Source organism: Staurois parvus, unplaced genomic scaffold (assembly GCF_062004578.1).
Source record: "Staurois parvus isolate SC_StPar_1 unplaced genomic scaffold, SC_StPar_1.0 ptg000673l, whole genome shotgun sequence".
Lineage (NCBI taxonomy): Eukaryota > Metazoa > Chordata > Amphibia > Anura > Ranidae > Staurois > Staurois parvus.
In genome coordinates, this window is record NW_028318469.1 from 159948 (window position 1) to 175059 (window position 15112).

Consider the following 15112-nt stretch of genomic DNA (forward strand, 5'->3'; position numbering starts at 1 on the left):
GAGCTATTGGATTGCTTGGTGTTTATGCACCAGTTTGGACTTTTTATTTTATTTATTATTTTTTATTCTAATATGCGTTTATATTTTATTTTATATGTACACAATTTTTATTAGGTTTTGCACTGTGTGATTATTTTCACTTCGTGCTTTCCATTATTTGTCACTTGGTATTTTTATTAAGTTTCACATTACTTATGCTTGCTATTAGATTTTTTATTATAGCTTTATTTTTCATCACTTTCCAATTTGTGGGCGAGTGATGTTTTGTATATAATTAAGGGGTTTCCCTTGACACCTTTGTCGTCCTCTTGTTCTTTAGTCCCATTTGGACAGTGTTCATCTTTTAGTCCCATTTGGACTATTAATAATTTCAACACGGTATTGGTTGAAATTGTCACTTTCTGGTTATCACTTTGGATCCCTGAGTGGATCAGTTCACGTTTACACTGTCTTTTTATTTTTTCATTGTTTATTTATATTTGTTTGTACACATCAAGTTATTGTCATCACATTGGATCCCCTAGTGGATCGGTTCACTTTATACACTTGAATTAGTTTCACTTGAATTATTTATTTGTGTGATCAACACTTAGGTTTGCATTGATTTGATTTTGTTCACGTATTTGTATTTATTGTTCATTTACAATAATTTAGGTAGCGCTACATCATTTACTTCTGGTGCATGGCCAGCTTTACACTTATATACAAAGATTAGCATGTAAGTACACACCTCATGTAAAAGGGAGTCCTCCCAACTAGCTTCCTAGTCCCTAGCAGCTACACTGTTGCATTGTGAATGCACTCACTCAGCACAGGTACCATTTAGGGAACACTTTGCATTTTCTCAGTGAATGCAAAGCATTCTCTGATTGGATGAGTTTGAGGGGCATGGCGGTAATGTCACAATCTCTACTTCATCTAATCAGAGAATATTTAACGTTTATTGAGAAAATGTGCACCCTCTGTGTTCAGTAAGCAGCGGGGCAGCCACTTGGCACGGAGCCCAAAAGCTAGAGGAGATTAGTGTAGTAGCAGTGCCTAATACAGTGAATTCCAGCTTCCAGTGATTTTCACAGGTATGGCACACACATGCTTTCATTGCTCCAACTGGACCAATGTATCTATGTAAAAATTGCCATTCCTGGAATACATTCATATACCTAGTAAAGTGATTGGCCTCGGGTAATACACAGAGATGAAACAAATCCTCCTACATAAGTTGTATCTGTTTATCTGCAGTATTTCTCTGCATCCCAAAGTGTAGAATTTATAAAGCTTGTCTGAGCTGAGTTACACTCTGCAGAGTTCAATGAGGAGAGTTCTGAGAGGTGATTGTAGGAAGGGGACCCCCCCCCTTCACACAGCACACAAGAACAGAGCTGAGGCTGTCAATTTGCTGAAGGTCCCTCCCTTGTCACCATTTTTTAGTGTCAGGAAAACTTGTCAGAAGTGACTCATGCTAATATCAGAGGAATGAAGCAGCAGACCGAAATGACACTTAGTGCTCCTAATTGAGACAAGTACACACTATAGAGGAATATGCTTTGTTCATATGTCATGTCTGAGGTTTACAACCACTTTAATGGACATGTAAGTATGTAACTATTTAACACTTTTTTAATCAGTCAACAATTAGTGAACATTAATGCTAAAGATCAAGTCTGGTTATAGAAAATATGAAGAGTCCAGGTAAAAAAGCCTTTGCTGCAATAATTACCTTGAATCTAGAGCTGCACTCTACAATGCTTCTCCACAAACTGATGCCGCTAGTCTTCTGAGCTGAGTGACATGACGGCCAACTACATTCAACCCACATTCTGTGAGTCCAGACCAGGGGTGGACTGACATGGGGCCCCCGGGCAATAGGGGATCATGCGGCCCCTGTGTCCTCGCCCACACTCAAACCACACCTAAAAAAGCCTATGAAAGGTACCAGGGGCAGCTCATGGGGCCCCCTACTGACCCCAGGCCCTGGTCCAGACAGTCAAGCACCCAACCTGGCCTGGACTCATAGGAGAATGCTTTAGAGACATGGTGCTGCCCTTTGCAGTATTTAGGACCTGCCCACCTCCAGCAACATGGAGGATGAAGATTTGAGATGACACATGACTAAGGACACCTGGAAGAACAGGAAAATTTTTTTTTTATATACTTGGGATATGCACCAAATGGGAGCAGGGGGTTTGTACACAAGGGAAGGGATTGAATGCTACACTTCAGTTTTAATAACTTGTTTGTTCTAATTTGAGTGTTTCTAGAGCAGCTATAGTATTATTATTATTATACAGTATTTATAAAGCGCCAATAGTTCGCTTTAGCGCTGTACATTACAGAGGGGGACAGAACATGTGACAGAACAATACCAATACAATGCAAAACATGAGGGGATCGAGGGCCCTGCTCTTTCGAGCTTACGTCTAATACTTAATAATGGTTAATAATGCAAGGCCTTGGATGATATGTTTCTTACAAAGAAAAAACCAAAACAGATATCCAATAACATGAGCAAACTGGTTTAGATCAAATGTTCTTAAAAGTCTAAATGGATGCAACCTTGAAAAGTAGCTACCCCTTCAAACCTTAATGATCCATGAATAATGTGTTACATCATTGTAACTGATTTTTTGTAGAACAGATTATTAGTACCTTTTCTAGCCAAACCGCAGCCCAACCAGATCATCTTTTGTTTTGACTGCAATGCACCACAAGCTTGGAAGAACAGAAAAAGTCTAGAGCACAATCTCACTCAATATCAGGGGCGGACTGACAACTCATGGAGCCCCCTGGCAATAGGGGATCATGGGGCCCCTGTGTCCTCGCCCAAACTCAAAAAAGCATATGAAAAAGGTACCAGGGGCATCTCATGGGGCCCCCTACTGACCCCGGGCCCTCAGGCAGTGCCCGAGTTTCCAAATGGTCAGTCTGTCCCTGCTCAATATAGTATATACAGCATATAACAGCAGTGGACAGAGAATGGATTTGTATTTATTCTGTAACTTGGACAACAGAACATCACAAGCTGGTGGGCAGTGGTGCATCTGGCCAGCTTGGCTGCAGAACTTAGTCAAATGTTTGGGCTGCGAAGTTGCAGTGTTCCTGTCATGTGAAGCAACTGGATTCCTCTCTCATGGTGCCAGAAGTCTTCTCGCACCAATGTAGGCTGTCACAAAAAAAATATCAGTGTGATGAGCAGTTTACTGGACTGTCAAGATCGAAATGGCCCACTCTGCCCCCCCCCCCCCCACCCTGTACCCAAAATCCAGATAGACAAGGACTTTATGGCAAAAAGTGGTGGAAACCAAGTTTATAAACCACTTCCCATCCGGCCCATGTATATAAACGGCAGGACGGTGGCAGGCAGGGGCGGGTTGCCGTTCATAAACGGTGCCCGCCATTTTGGACTGTGCGCGCTCCCTGGGAGCATGCGGCATTGCGATGCGGTGCTTCCCATCCACTTCCCACCACTTAACCACTTCCCATCCGGCCCATGTATATAAACGGCAGGACGATGGCAGGCAGGGGAGGGTTGCCGTTCATAAACGGTGCCCACCATTTTGGACTGTGCGCGCTCCCTGGGAGCATGCGGCACCGCTGTGCGGTGCCCGTTGTGTCCTCTGGACACAGCGGAACACCAATCGCTGTACGGGACCTTTGTGTGAAGTCTCGATCATGTGATCACTGATTTGCCAATCAGTGATCACATGAATAGGAGTAAGCAAGATATCACTTCTGACATCATTGCTTACTACTTGTGAAATCTGCGAATGATCACAGAGGTCACATGGCACAAGGCTATTCTCAACAGCCTTGTACCATGTGACAAGCTGTGACCAATCACAGCTCACACAGTATTTCTCAATGGCTGCAAGAATGCAGCCAGAGAGAAGGAGAAATTATTGCTTTTACAGCCTTTATGGGTATGTTAAAAAAAAAAAACATAAATAATAATATAAAAAAATAAAGATATAAAAAAAAGTTTTGAAAAATTATAATTTTTGGTTATAAACTAATTTGGGTTATTTTTTTTTACTAAAAAGATAACTGAATAAAACTGGATTCCTATCTAATGGTGCCAGAAGTCTTCTTGCACCAATGTAGGCTGTCACAAAAAAAATATCAGCGTGATGAGCAGTTTACTGGACTGTTAAGATCAAAATGGCCCACTCTGTCCCCCCACCCTGTACCCAAAATCCAGATAGACAAGGACTTTATGGCAAAAAGTGGTGGAAACCAAGTTTATTAACCACTTCCCATCCGGCCCATGTATATAAATGGCAGGACGGTGGCAGGCAGGGTTGCCATTCATAAACGGTGCCCGCCATTTTGAACTGTGCGCGCTCCCTGGGAGCATGCGGCACCGTGATGCGGTGCCCATTGTGTCCTCTGGACACAGCGGAACACCGATTGCTGTACAGGGCCTTTGTGTGAAGTCTCAATCATGTGATCACTGTAAATTTTGCCCAAGATTTATGAAGAAAGATTATTTATTTGCAAAATTTTATAAGAAAAACTATTTTTTTCAAAATTTGTGGACTTTTTCATTTATATCGCAAAAAAAATAAAAACCCAGTGGTGAATAAATACCACCAATTAGCTTTGGCGGTTAGCAGGTCATTTCTCTCTCAAAAAAATGCTAAAAAATTCATATGGGTACAGTGTTGCATGACCGCGCAATTGTCATTCAAAATGTGACAATGCTGAAAGATGAAAATTATTATTATTATACATTATTTATATAGCGCCAAAAGGTTTGCTCAGCGCTGTACATTATAGTGGGGGACAGTACATGAGACAATACAGTAACAATACAAAACACGAGGGGTTCGAGGGCCCTACTCTTTCGAGCTTACAATCTAGGAGGGAGGGGATAGTGGTTACAGGAGGAAGTGGCTGTGGGGGATGGAGTAATAGGAGGAGTGTAGAGTGTAGATCAGTAATTAGGTGGGGGTGGGGTAGGCTTCCCTGAAGAGATGGGTTTTCAGGGTGCGCCTAAAGGTGAGGAGGGAAAGTGACAGTCTGATGGATTGGGGTAGAGAGTTCCAGAGGATGGGGGAAGTCCTGGAGAAGTCCTGCAGTCGGGTGTGGGAGGTGGAGACCAGGGAGCTAGAAAGTAGGAGGTCTTGTGAGGAGTGAAGATTACGAGTAGGGTGGTATTTGGGTATCAGGTCGGTGAGGTAGTTTGGGGCAGCGTTATGAATGGCTTTGTATGTAAGTGTTAGTAGTTTGAATTTAATGCGTTGGGCAATCGGAAGCCAGTGGAGAGAATGACAGAGGGGGGTGACAGAAGCAGAGCGGTTGGTGAGGTGAATGAGCCACTGAATTCAGGATAGACTGAAGCGGGGATAGCCTGTGTTGGGGTAGGCCGGCGAGGAGGGAGTTGCAGTAGTCGAGTCGTGAGATAATAAGGGAGTGAACGAGTTGTTTAGTAGTGTCTGGGGTTAGGAACGAGCGTATTTTGGAGATGTTGCGGAGATGGAGCCTGCATGAGTTTGCCAGCGATTGGACATGGGGTTGGAAGGACAGGTTTGAGTCAAGAGTGACACCTAGGACTTTGGCTTGCGGGGTGGGACTGATGGTGGTGTTGTTGGTTGTGATGGAGAGGGTGGGGGGCACGGGCTGGGGGGAAAATTATGAGCTCAGTTTTGGAAAGGTTCAATTTGAGGAACTGGAGCGAATTCCAGTCTGATATGTTGTTCAGTAGGTGGGTGATACGGGCGGAGACTGAGGGGGTGAGGTGAGGGTTGGAGAGGTAAATTTGCGTGTCATCGGCGTAGAGGTAGTAGCTGAAGCCGTGGAAGTGTATCAGTTTGCCGAGGGAGGAGGTGTAGATGGAAAAGAAAAGGGGCCCGAGGACAGAGCCTTGGGGGACCCCAACAGAGAGGAGGAGAGAGGGGGAGGTGGTGGCGTTATAGGTAACGCTGAAGGAGCATTGGGATAGACAGGAGAAGAGCCAGAAGAGAGCGGAGTCTCTGATGCCGAGGGAGTGTAGTTTATTAAGGAGGAGGGGGTGGTCAACTGTGTTGAAGGCCGCAGAGAGGTCGAGGAGTAAGAGGACTGAGTAGTGGCCATTAGCTTTGGCGGTTAGCAGGTCATTAGTGATTTTGAGTAGGGCAGTTTCGGTGGAGTGTAGGGGACGGAAGCCAGACTGTAGTGGATCGAGGAGGTTGTTGTCAGTGAGGTGGGCGCTTAGGCGATTGTAGACCAAGCACTCAAGGAGCCTGGAAGAAAATGGCAGCAGGGAGATGGGTCTAAATTTGTTCAGGTCGGTGGGGTCCAGGGAGGGTTTTTTGAGTATGGGAGTGATGTGCGCATGCTTTAGGGGGGAGGGGAATGCGTCAGTGGAGAGGGAGAGATTGAAGATGTGGGTGAGGGAACGTAGGATAGACCAGGAGGGTGACCGGAGGAGTTCAGTGGAGACAGGGTCAAGGGGGCAAGTGGTGAGGTGGGCTTCTGAGAAGACCTTAGTAACCTCCTCAGTGGTAGCAGTGCTGAAGGAGCGGAGTGTTGGGGAGGATAAGGTGTGCAGGTTGTTAGGTGTGGTGGGGGGCAGGGCGGTTGCGAGGTCAGAGGAGGGGAGAGTTGATGGGGTTATAGTGGGAGGGAGGCTAGGTGGGGAGGTGCGTTGAGCATTGGCGATATCCTTACGGATTGCGTCAATCTTGTTTTGGAAGTGATTGGCAATCTCATGTGAGTGAGGTTCTGGGTGGGGGTGGGGGGGGAGTGAGTAGGGAGTTGAAAGTGGAGAACAGCCGACGAGGACAGGTGGGGAGGGTGTTGATGAGGGTAACGAAGTAGGCTTGTTTGGCGGCGTGGAGGGAGGATGTGTAGGTGAGGAAGGCGGATTTGTAGAGGGAGAAAGCTCAAAGGGGATCTGGTTTTACGCCATAATCACTCCAGCGCACGACTGTGTCATTTAAGATTTTTAGTGTGGTCGTTCTGCCAGGGTTGAAGCGGTCAGGGTCTAATGCTACGTGTGGTCAGGGGTGATAAGGAGTCTAGGGCTGCTGATAGTGAGTCGTTGTACGCAGTATTGGCCAGGTCAGGGCTTGACAGTGGGAGGATACTGTCGTACAGATGGTCAGCTGCAGAGTGGAGAGGGGCCGGGTTCAGGTTGCGGAGGTTACGGCTGGTGATGGTTTGAGGTTCGGGGGGGGGGTGTGTTAGAGGACGGGGAGATGGAGAACGTAATGAGGTTGTGGTCAGAGAGAGGGAAAGGGGTGTTTGTGAGGTCGTGGAGGGTGCAGAGATGGGAGAAAACGAGGTCCAGGGTGTTCCCGTCGGTGTGGGTGGAGGACTGTGTGCACTGAGTGAGTGAAAAAGAAGAGGTTAAGTGGAGTAGTTGGGATGTAGCCGGGTTGTTGACATTGATAGGGATATTGAAGTCTCCAAAGATGATGGTGGGTAGCTCAGAGGAGAGGAAGAAGGGTAGCCAGGTGGAAAAGTCGTCAAAGAAGCGGGATACGGGTCCAGGAGGCCGATAGATTACTGCAATCCTCAGAGGGGTGGGGGAGAAGAGTCGGATGCCGTGGGCTTCAAAGGAGGAGAAGGATAGAGAGGGGGTGTTTGGGAGGACCTGGAAGGTGCTCAGCGGTGACAAGAGCATGCCGACCCCACCACCTCTACGGCCGCTCGATCTGGGTGAATGGGACCAGACGAGACCTCCATAGGAGAGAGCCGCAGGGGAGGTGGAGTCAGTGGCTTGGATCCAGGTTTCGGTGACTGCTAGGAGGTTGAGGGAGTGGGAGATAAAGAGGTCGTGGATGGCGGTGAGCTTGTTGCAAACCGATCAGGCATTCAGGAGTGCAACCGAGAGTGGAGGGGTGGATGCGGGGAGGAGGGGGACAGGTATAAGGTTGAGGGGGTTGCGGCGGTTTGTGGGAGTAGGAGGGTGCCTAGTGGGTGAGAGAGGTGGTGAGGGGCCAGGGTTTGGGGAGATATCCCCGGCGGTAAAAAGGAGGAGGGTGAGAAAGGTGGCATGGGAGCAGGATGTGCAAGAGCGTGAGGGTCTGTTAGTGGTGGCGTGCGGGTCGGTGGGAGAGTGGAGTATCAGGAGAAGGTGGTGAGAGCCATAGTGGGGAGATGGAAGTAGTGAGGGTCCAATGTATAGTTGTTTTGGGGGAGTAGGGGGGTAGAGGGAGGAGATGAATGGAGGAGAAGAGTACGAGGAGGAGGAGTACAGGTGGCATATTAGGAGGGTGGGCGGAGTGTTGGTCAATTGTGGGAGGTGAAAGGTTTCACATCAGTCTGTCGCGCAGTGGCGGAGGAGTTCATCTGTGGGAGGGAGAGTGGTGGGCAGCTGGAACTGCTGCTGGCTAGTCACGGCAGGCTATGGGTGCTGTAGGCGCGGCGTCTGGATGTGCTGTGGGGCGCGGTGTCTGGAGGTGCTGTGGGGGCCGGCGTCAGGAGGTGCTGTAGGGCCCGGCGTCAGGAGGTGCTGTAGGGCCCGGCGTCAGAGGTGCTGTAGGGGCCGGCGTCTGGAGGTGCTGTAGGGCCCAGCATTTGGAGGTGCTGTAGGGCCCGGCATTTGGAGGTGCTGTAGGGCCTGGCATCGGAGGTGCAGTAGGGCCCGGCATCTGTAGGCCGACGTCTGGAGGTGCTGTAGGCTAGGCGTCGGTAGGTGCAGTAGGGCCTGGCGTCTGCTGGTGCTGTGGGCCGGCACTTGTAGGTGATGCAGGCCAGCACTTGTGGGTACTGTGGGCCAGTGCCTATGGGTGCTGTGGGACCCAGCGTCCGTGGGAGCGGTAGGGTCCGGCACCTGTGGGTGTTGTAGGGCCCGGCTTCTGTGGGTGTTGTAGGCCGCATGGCAAGCTCATGTGACGGGGCTCAGGGCTTAGCGGTGGCGGGGCAAGGGGGGCGGCTGCTTGGCATGGTGGGGAGCAGGGGAGCCGTGCTGGTGGTGGTGGTTTACCCTCTCAGTGCCGGCAGTGGTGGCTTCTCCTGACGGTGCAGGAGTAGGAGGCAGGGGCTCTCTCAGCGGCGGTGGTGGCGGTGGCGGCGGTGGCGGCTGTAGGTACCAGTAGGGCTGGTGGTAGGTTCCCCTCTTTCTGGCGTGGGACGTTGGTGTCTTGGGTCGGCAGGGAGGACCGTGGCTTCGCGGGCCGCGGTAGGCCCAGTACCCCTCCTGGGTGACGGCAGGACCTCCGGAGTGGCGCTGTTACGGGTCACTGCGGCGGTTGTAGGTACCAACGGGGGTAGGGGTGGTGGTAGCGTCCCCTCGTCCCTCTTGACTCAGTATGTCGCGGCCGGCAGGAAAGACCGCGGCTTTAGGTGCCGCGGTAGGCCGCGAGCCGCCGGAGCTCGCCGGAGGGAGAGAGCTCTCAGCACCCCTTCAGGGTGTTGGCAGGACCTCCGACGGTTGCTTCGGGGCCCGCTACTGCCCGGATAGCGGTGGATTTGGCAGGGGCGCCGGAGCTGGCGATCATGCGGCCGCTCCGGACGCCATCTAAACCCACCTATTGGCCTGGACAGGAAGGGGGTAAAAGTGTGCGGACTTGAAGTGGTTAACCAATGCCTACCACAGACTGTGGCACCTCGCCCACTGCTCAATGATAACAGTGCCCCTAAATTAAGAACCAGTGCGGCCCATATGCATTCACCTCCACAGTCCCCATAATATATTCATGGCCCACTTGGGCCCCATCCTACAAATGAGTCTAGCTTGGCCAATAGGAGGCCAAGACCCTTTTGTAGAACACCCACTGTCGACGGTGTACAGTTGTCCACTGTACTAGAACTCCACCACACAGCCAGAACTAATTCCCACTTGCAGCTCTGAGAGGGAACTGAATCCATGTTGCAAGGAGTGCTGATCCATCAACAAGCTTCCAAATCACAACAAACCAAACCTACAAAGAACACAAAGATTAGGATGGGTGGAGGTGGGGGTAGGTGAGAAAGCCTCTACTTTCTAATCGAATTATATGAATAAAAGACTGTCCCTACCACCCTTGCTTTTGCATCTTGGCCCTTTCCCTTTTGTTCTTGTGTTAGCCAGATACTGTAATTGGGCACTTACCATATTCTGTCCCATGCACTCTCTCCACCCTGGAGGCCCACACTTCTTCCCTTTTTCCCCCTAGATGCCACGCATTCCATATCCAGTTGCGCTATCTTGTCAGCTCTTTGTAGCTTACCCACAAAGCCCTTGCACTCTTCACCATAAAAATGAAATGCCCCTGCCATTGCCAAACTTGCAATATTATTATTATTATACAGGATTTATATAGCGCCAACAGTTTGCTCAGCGCTTTACAATATAACGGGAGACAATACAGCAACAATACAGTTCAATACAAGAGGGAAAGGAGGGCCCTGCTCCTTGGAGCTTACAATCTAGGAGTAATATGTAAAGTTATATAAGTGTGATTCCCCTAGTAAAGATCCACTTCATTAAAAATAAATATGTGACATTGCAAAGGGTGTATTGATAATAGTTAGATACCAAGGTTATTAGTAATACGTTTGCCCTGGTTAAAGGGAATTGGTGACTACTCTGCCAATTGCATGTGATTGACCACATACATTTGTCTAATGTTGAAATGTCAAACAGGCTACTGTTTAGATTACCTCTCACTATATACAAATTGTAATAATTTTAAGTTCTGTCAACCTATGTAATGCATGCTCATTACACCATGTATCTTTTGTGTTAAAGCAGAGTTCCACTCAAAAGCGGAAGCTCCTCTTTTTTGCTTCTTCCCCCCCTCCACTGCCATATTTGGTACTTGTTGAGGGGGAGCGGGTACCTGATTTTGACAGGTACCCGCTCCCACTTCCGGCTCAGTTCGCTGTGGCGAAGTGAGCCGGAAGTTCAGCCCCCTCTTTCCTCCTGCAGTCTCCTGGAAACTTTCACAGGTCCCCGGAGACTGCCGGACCAGTTAAGAGGCGCAGTGTGACTTGCACATGCGCAGTGGGAACCAGGCTGTGAAGCCACAAGCTGTCACAGCCTGGTGCCAACAGTTGAGATGTCAGCGCCGTAAAGGAAAGAAGAGAAGGGACGGCATGGGTGAGATCATCAATGGACTCTGGGAAAGGTTAGTGTGTGTTTATTAAAAGTCAGCAGCTACAGTTTTTGTAGCTGCTGACTTTTAATAAACACAAAAATGGCTGGAACTCTGCTTTAAGCTGTTCTCCTTGTACTCAGTATTATGTCTCTGTTTTGTACTGAAACACTTGTTCTATTGTTTGTATTTGACTTACTAAACATATTGTCAATAAAAATGACCTGATTTTAAAAAAAGCAGACAACAGTGTATACTCTCCAGCGCTCCAGGAATCAATTGCCAAAGGAAGGCCATGGGACCAGAGCAAATGGTGGCCTACGGATAATGTGTCGGAGATGCAGCCCTCCTCAGATGGGGAAAATCAACAACCGGAAAAGAACAAACAGGTGACGCAAACACCTAGTGCATTATCCACGGTTTATTCAAAATGTATAAAAGACAAAAACATACTCACAAACGTAGCATGTCACAAGCTCTGTAGAAAGGGATGTGTCCCCAAAACGCGGCAGCAACCCGTTTGCACTGACAGTCGGACACCCTGCCCATCTCCGTTGTCATACAAAGCATTATATACATGCTACGTTTGTGAGTATGTTTTTGACTTTTATTCATTTTGAATAAACCGTGGATAATGCACTAGGTGTTTGCACCACCTGTTTGCTCTTTTTCTTTTTTTTTTTTTAAATACACGTTTGCCTAACTAGGACCCTGGCTTTTCCAATATAAAGTATACAGCATTGTTTAAAAAATGATGTATGTATGCTGTATATCTTGTGTAATGTGATGTTTTCTCAATCCACATTCTGTATCACCTCCTTTTAAAGGGTAAGCCCTGGTTCACAATGAATGCAATTTTGAAATTGCGCTACTTCACTTGAGGTATCACGATTTCAAAGCTGCAGATCAGTGTGATATGTACCTCTGATTTTACTGTGGCTTGCAACTCCATTTAACAGAAGTCAATTCAAGTCTCAACGAAATCGTAAGAAAGTAGTGCAGGAACTACTTTTGAAATCGCACTACAAATCGCACTGATTAAGACAGTGCCACAGAAATACATTAGATACAACTTCAGGTGTGATTTGTAAATCGCATGTCCCAACTGAACTCGCACCGGTGGGAACCAGGGCCAATTCCATCTTTACACCTAAAAAATGAAGATTATTTCTCCACTCTTGCAGTCCCTGTTGCACTTACCTGCTGTGTCGAGATCCATCCACCGCCCACATCTGCCAGTGTACAGATCCGTTCATTTTTAACTCCATACAAGGCTCCAGAGGCTATGTAGTAGAATAATACTGGCAGTGGCCCTCAGTCATTGGTCAACGGTGTCACTAGACTGGGAATTCATCTTTATTTTTTAGGAGTAAAGGTGAAATAACCCTTTAAGAGGTTTACAATAAATTGAAAGAGCTGTTGAGAAATATTTATTGCTCTCTGCGGCATCTTCATAACTGCCATGTAAAATGACAAATCTCTGAGGCTGAATTGTCTGTATAAATGAAATAAAACCCTCTGTTTTAATTTCACTGGACGTTTGCAGTTGCACAGTGGTTGTTACTAGTGGGCCATTGTGTACTGACCTGAGCCAGCACCCTTCCTCCAGTGATAAGACATATCACTTGACACTCCATCATGGCTCTGCTGAAAGCCCTGAGAGGCTGTTTATTTTTTTTAGTTTATTTTTACTACCATGTTAGTTCTTTTGTTTAGAGTACTTTTCTAACTAGTGAGGTTTTTAGGCAAACTATAACTTATTATCCAGACTGATTCCAAAACCCTCCCAAGTAGAGGGCTTTAAAGTGTGTTGATGGCAGCTAAAGAAGTATGAGCAAATAGAGTATGTTCTAGTTTATAACAGGCCAGCTCACAGACTCATCTCCATGTGCCCAACCCCATTGTTTTATTTTCTTATAGGGAATCAAGCAGTTAGTAAATACCAGAAATGTAAGGGAATACAAATAAGATAAAACAATTATTGTTATCAGTATACCCATATAGAGTATTGTAAGAAGGGACCCTTTTTTGCAACTTTTTTTTCAGTCCCAGCACCCTTTAAAGGTATGCATAATCTTGGATCCCTAGTCTAAAATGTAAAAAACATAAATGTTACTGCTCTCTAGTTCCTGTGCCACCTCCTCCCATACTCGTCTCCAGGACTTCTCCCGAGCTTCTCCCATCCTATGGAACTCCCTATTCCAATCTGTCCAGCTGTCTCCTAATCTATCCACCTTTAAACGATCCCTGAAAACCTTTCTCTTTAACCTCCTTGGCGGTATTCCCGAGTGTAGCCCGGGGTTAATTATCAGTGCCAAAAGCGGTAACCCCAAGCTACACTCGGGATTAGCCTGCAGTGTTGCTCTGGGATTCCCTCGATCACTTACCTTGTCCTGCGCTCCCGCAATGTCCCCCCTGCAGCGTCCCTGGCCATCTCCTCCAGCTGATGCCGACATCTGTCTTCCGGGTTCCAGTCCATGCGAGCGTCGGGACATACGGGGTGTACGGAATCGGCGGAAAATGTAAAAATTTTAAAAAGTGACATTCACTAATAGACTAAAATCACATAGTAAAACATTACTGTAAAACATTTCACATACATTTTGTCCCTACTGCTTTGTCCTGTGCCCTGCCTGGAAACTGAGAAAAGTCCATGGCGTCCAAAAAGCGTCCCTTTATGTCAAAAGCGGTTTTAGACCAGCTAAAATACAGCGTTAGTAAATCAGAACCATTTGCAGAATTGAGTGATAATGATTTGTGGGGAAATTCGTCATCAGACACTGAAAACGATTTTGCGACTAAGCTCAGTGATGTGCGAACTTGGCGCTCTATTTCAAATTTCAGCGTTTTTGGTTTGATTATAATATTGAATTAAATTTATTATTATTATATTATTATTTTTTATGATTATTTATTATATTATAATTTATGATTTTGTGTTTCAAATTTTATCATACCTGAGATGTTTACTAGACTCTTGTTCGGACAGATTTCAGTGAGTTATTCCTAAGAATTACAGGGCTACAATAAAAAAGCGACATATTACCACTTTCAGCACAGAAATATGGACATAATCATACCGCTAGGGAGGTTAAAGAAGCCTATCCTGCTTCTACTTAGTAAACCGCCATTTATTTCCTCCATCAGCTCATCCCCCCACAGCTATTACCTTTTGTATCACTCAACTCTTCCTCCTAGATTGTAAGCTCTAACGATCAGGGCTCTCTGTTTCCTCTTGTGCCAAATTGTATTGTAACTCTAATGTCTACCTTCATTTTGTAAAGCGCTGCGCAAACTATTGGCGCTATATAAATCCTGTATAATAATAATAATCAATGGGAAACCTGAGCCTGGGAAGATGCACACAACCACCTTGATGAAATTAAAGTGGTTGTAAAGCTTCAGGTTTTTTTCTATTAAAATAACAAACATGTCATACTTACCTTATACTTGTAATAGTTTTGTACAGAGCAGCCCCGATCCTCCTCTTCTTGGGTCCCTTGCCTATGCTCCTAGCTCCCCCCCCCCTGTCGAGTACCCACAGAGTAAGCTGCCTGCTCTGGGGGCACTAGTGCGTATTTGCTCCTGAGCCAGCCCTGTATGTCCATTAGACATACAGATTGCAGCTCGGCCCTGCCCCCCACTCCCTCCTCAAAGCTGTGATTGATAGCTGCTGCAGTGTCTCAGCCAATGAGGAGAGAGAGAGCCAGGAGAACTGAGGCTCTATTGCACATTGTTAAATCGTGATCAGCCTCAGGTCAATATAAGGGGGCTGGCGGGGCCTGCACACGGAGCGTTTTTTACCTTCATGCATAGAATTCATAAAAAAACCTTCAGCCTTCAGAACCATTTTAACTTCACATTAGAAGCCCCTCCTTCACATCATAGGTACTGCAATACATCAGGGAGGTGGAGGAGGTCTGGAGGCGGCAGTCTTCTGTCTTTGTCTCCTGAATGCTGGGGGTGGCCCTACATGCTCCTTTCCCTTTAATAGAGTCATGCATTGCCATAGTGCAGGAAAACTTGGTGTCATTACTATAGTAATTAATAAGGCCATACATCTTGGCCCTAAAGTGTCAGGTTTTAGTGATGCTGGCAGCTGACCCACCAGC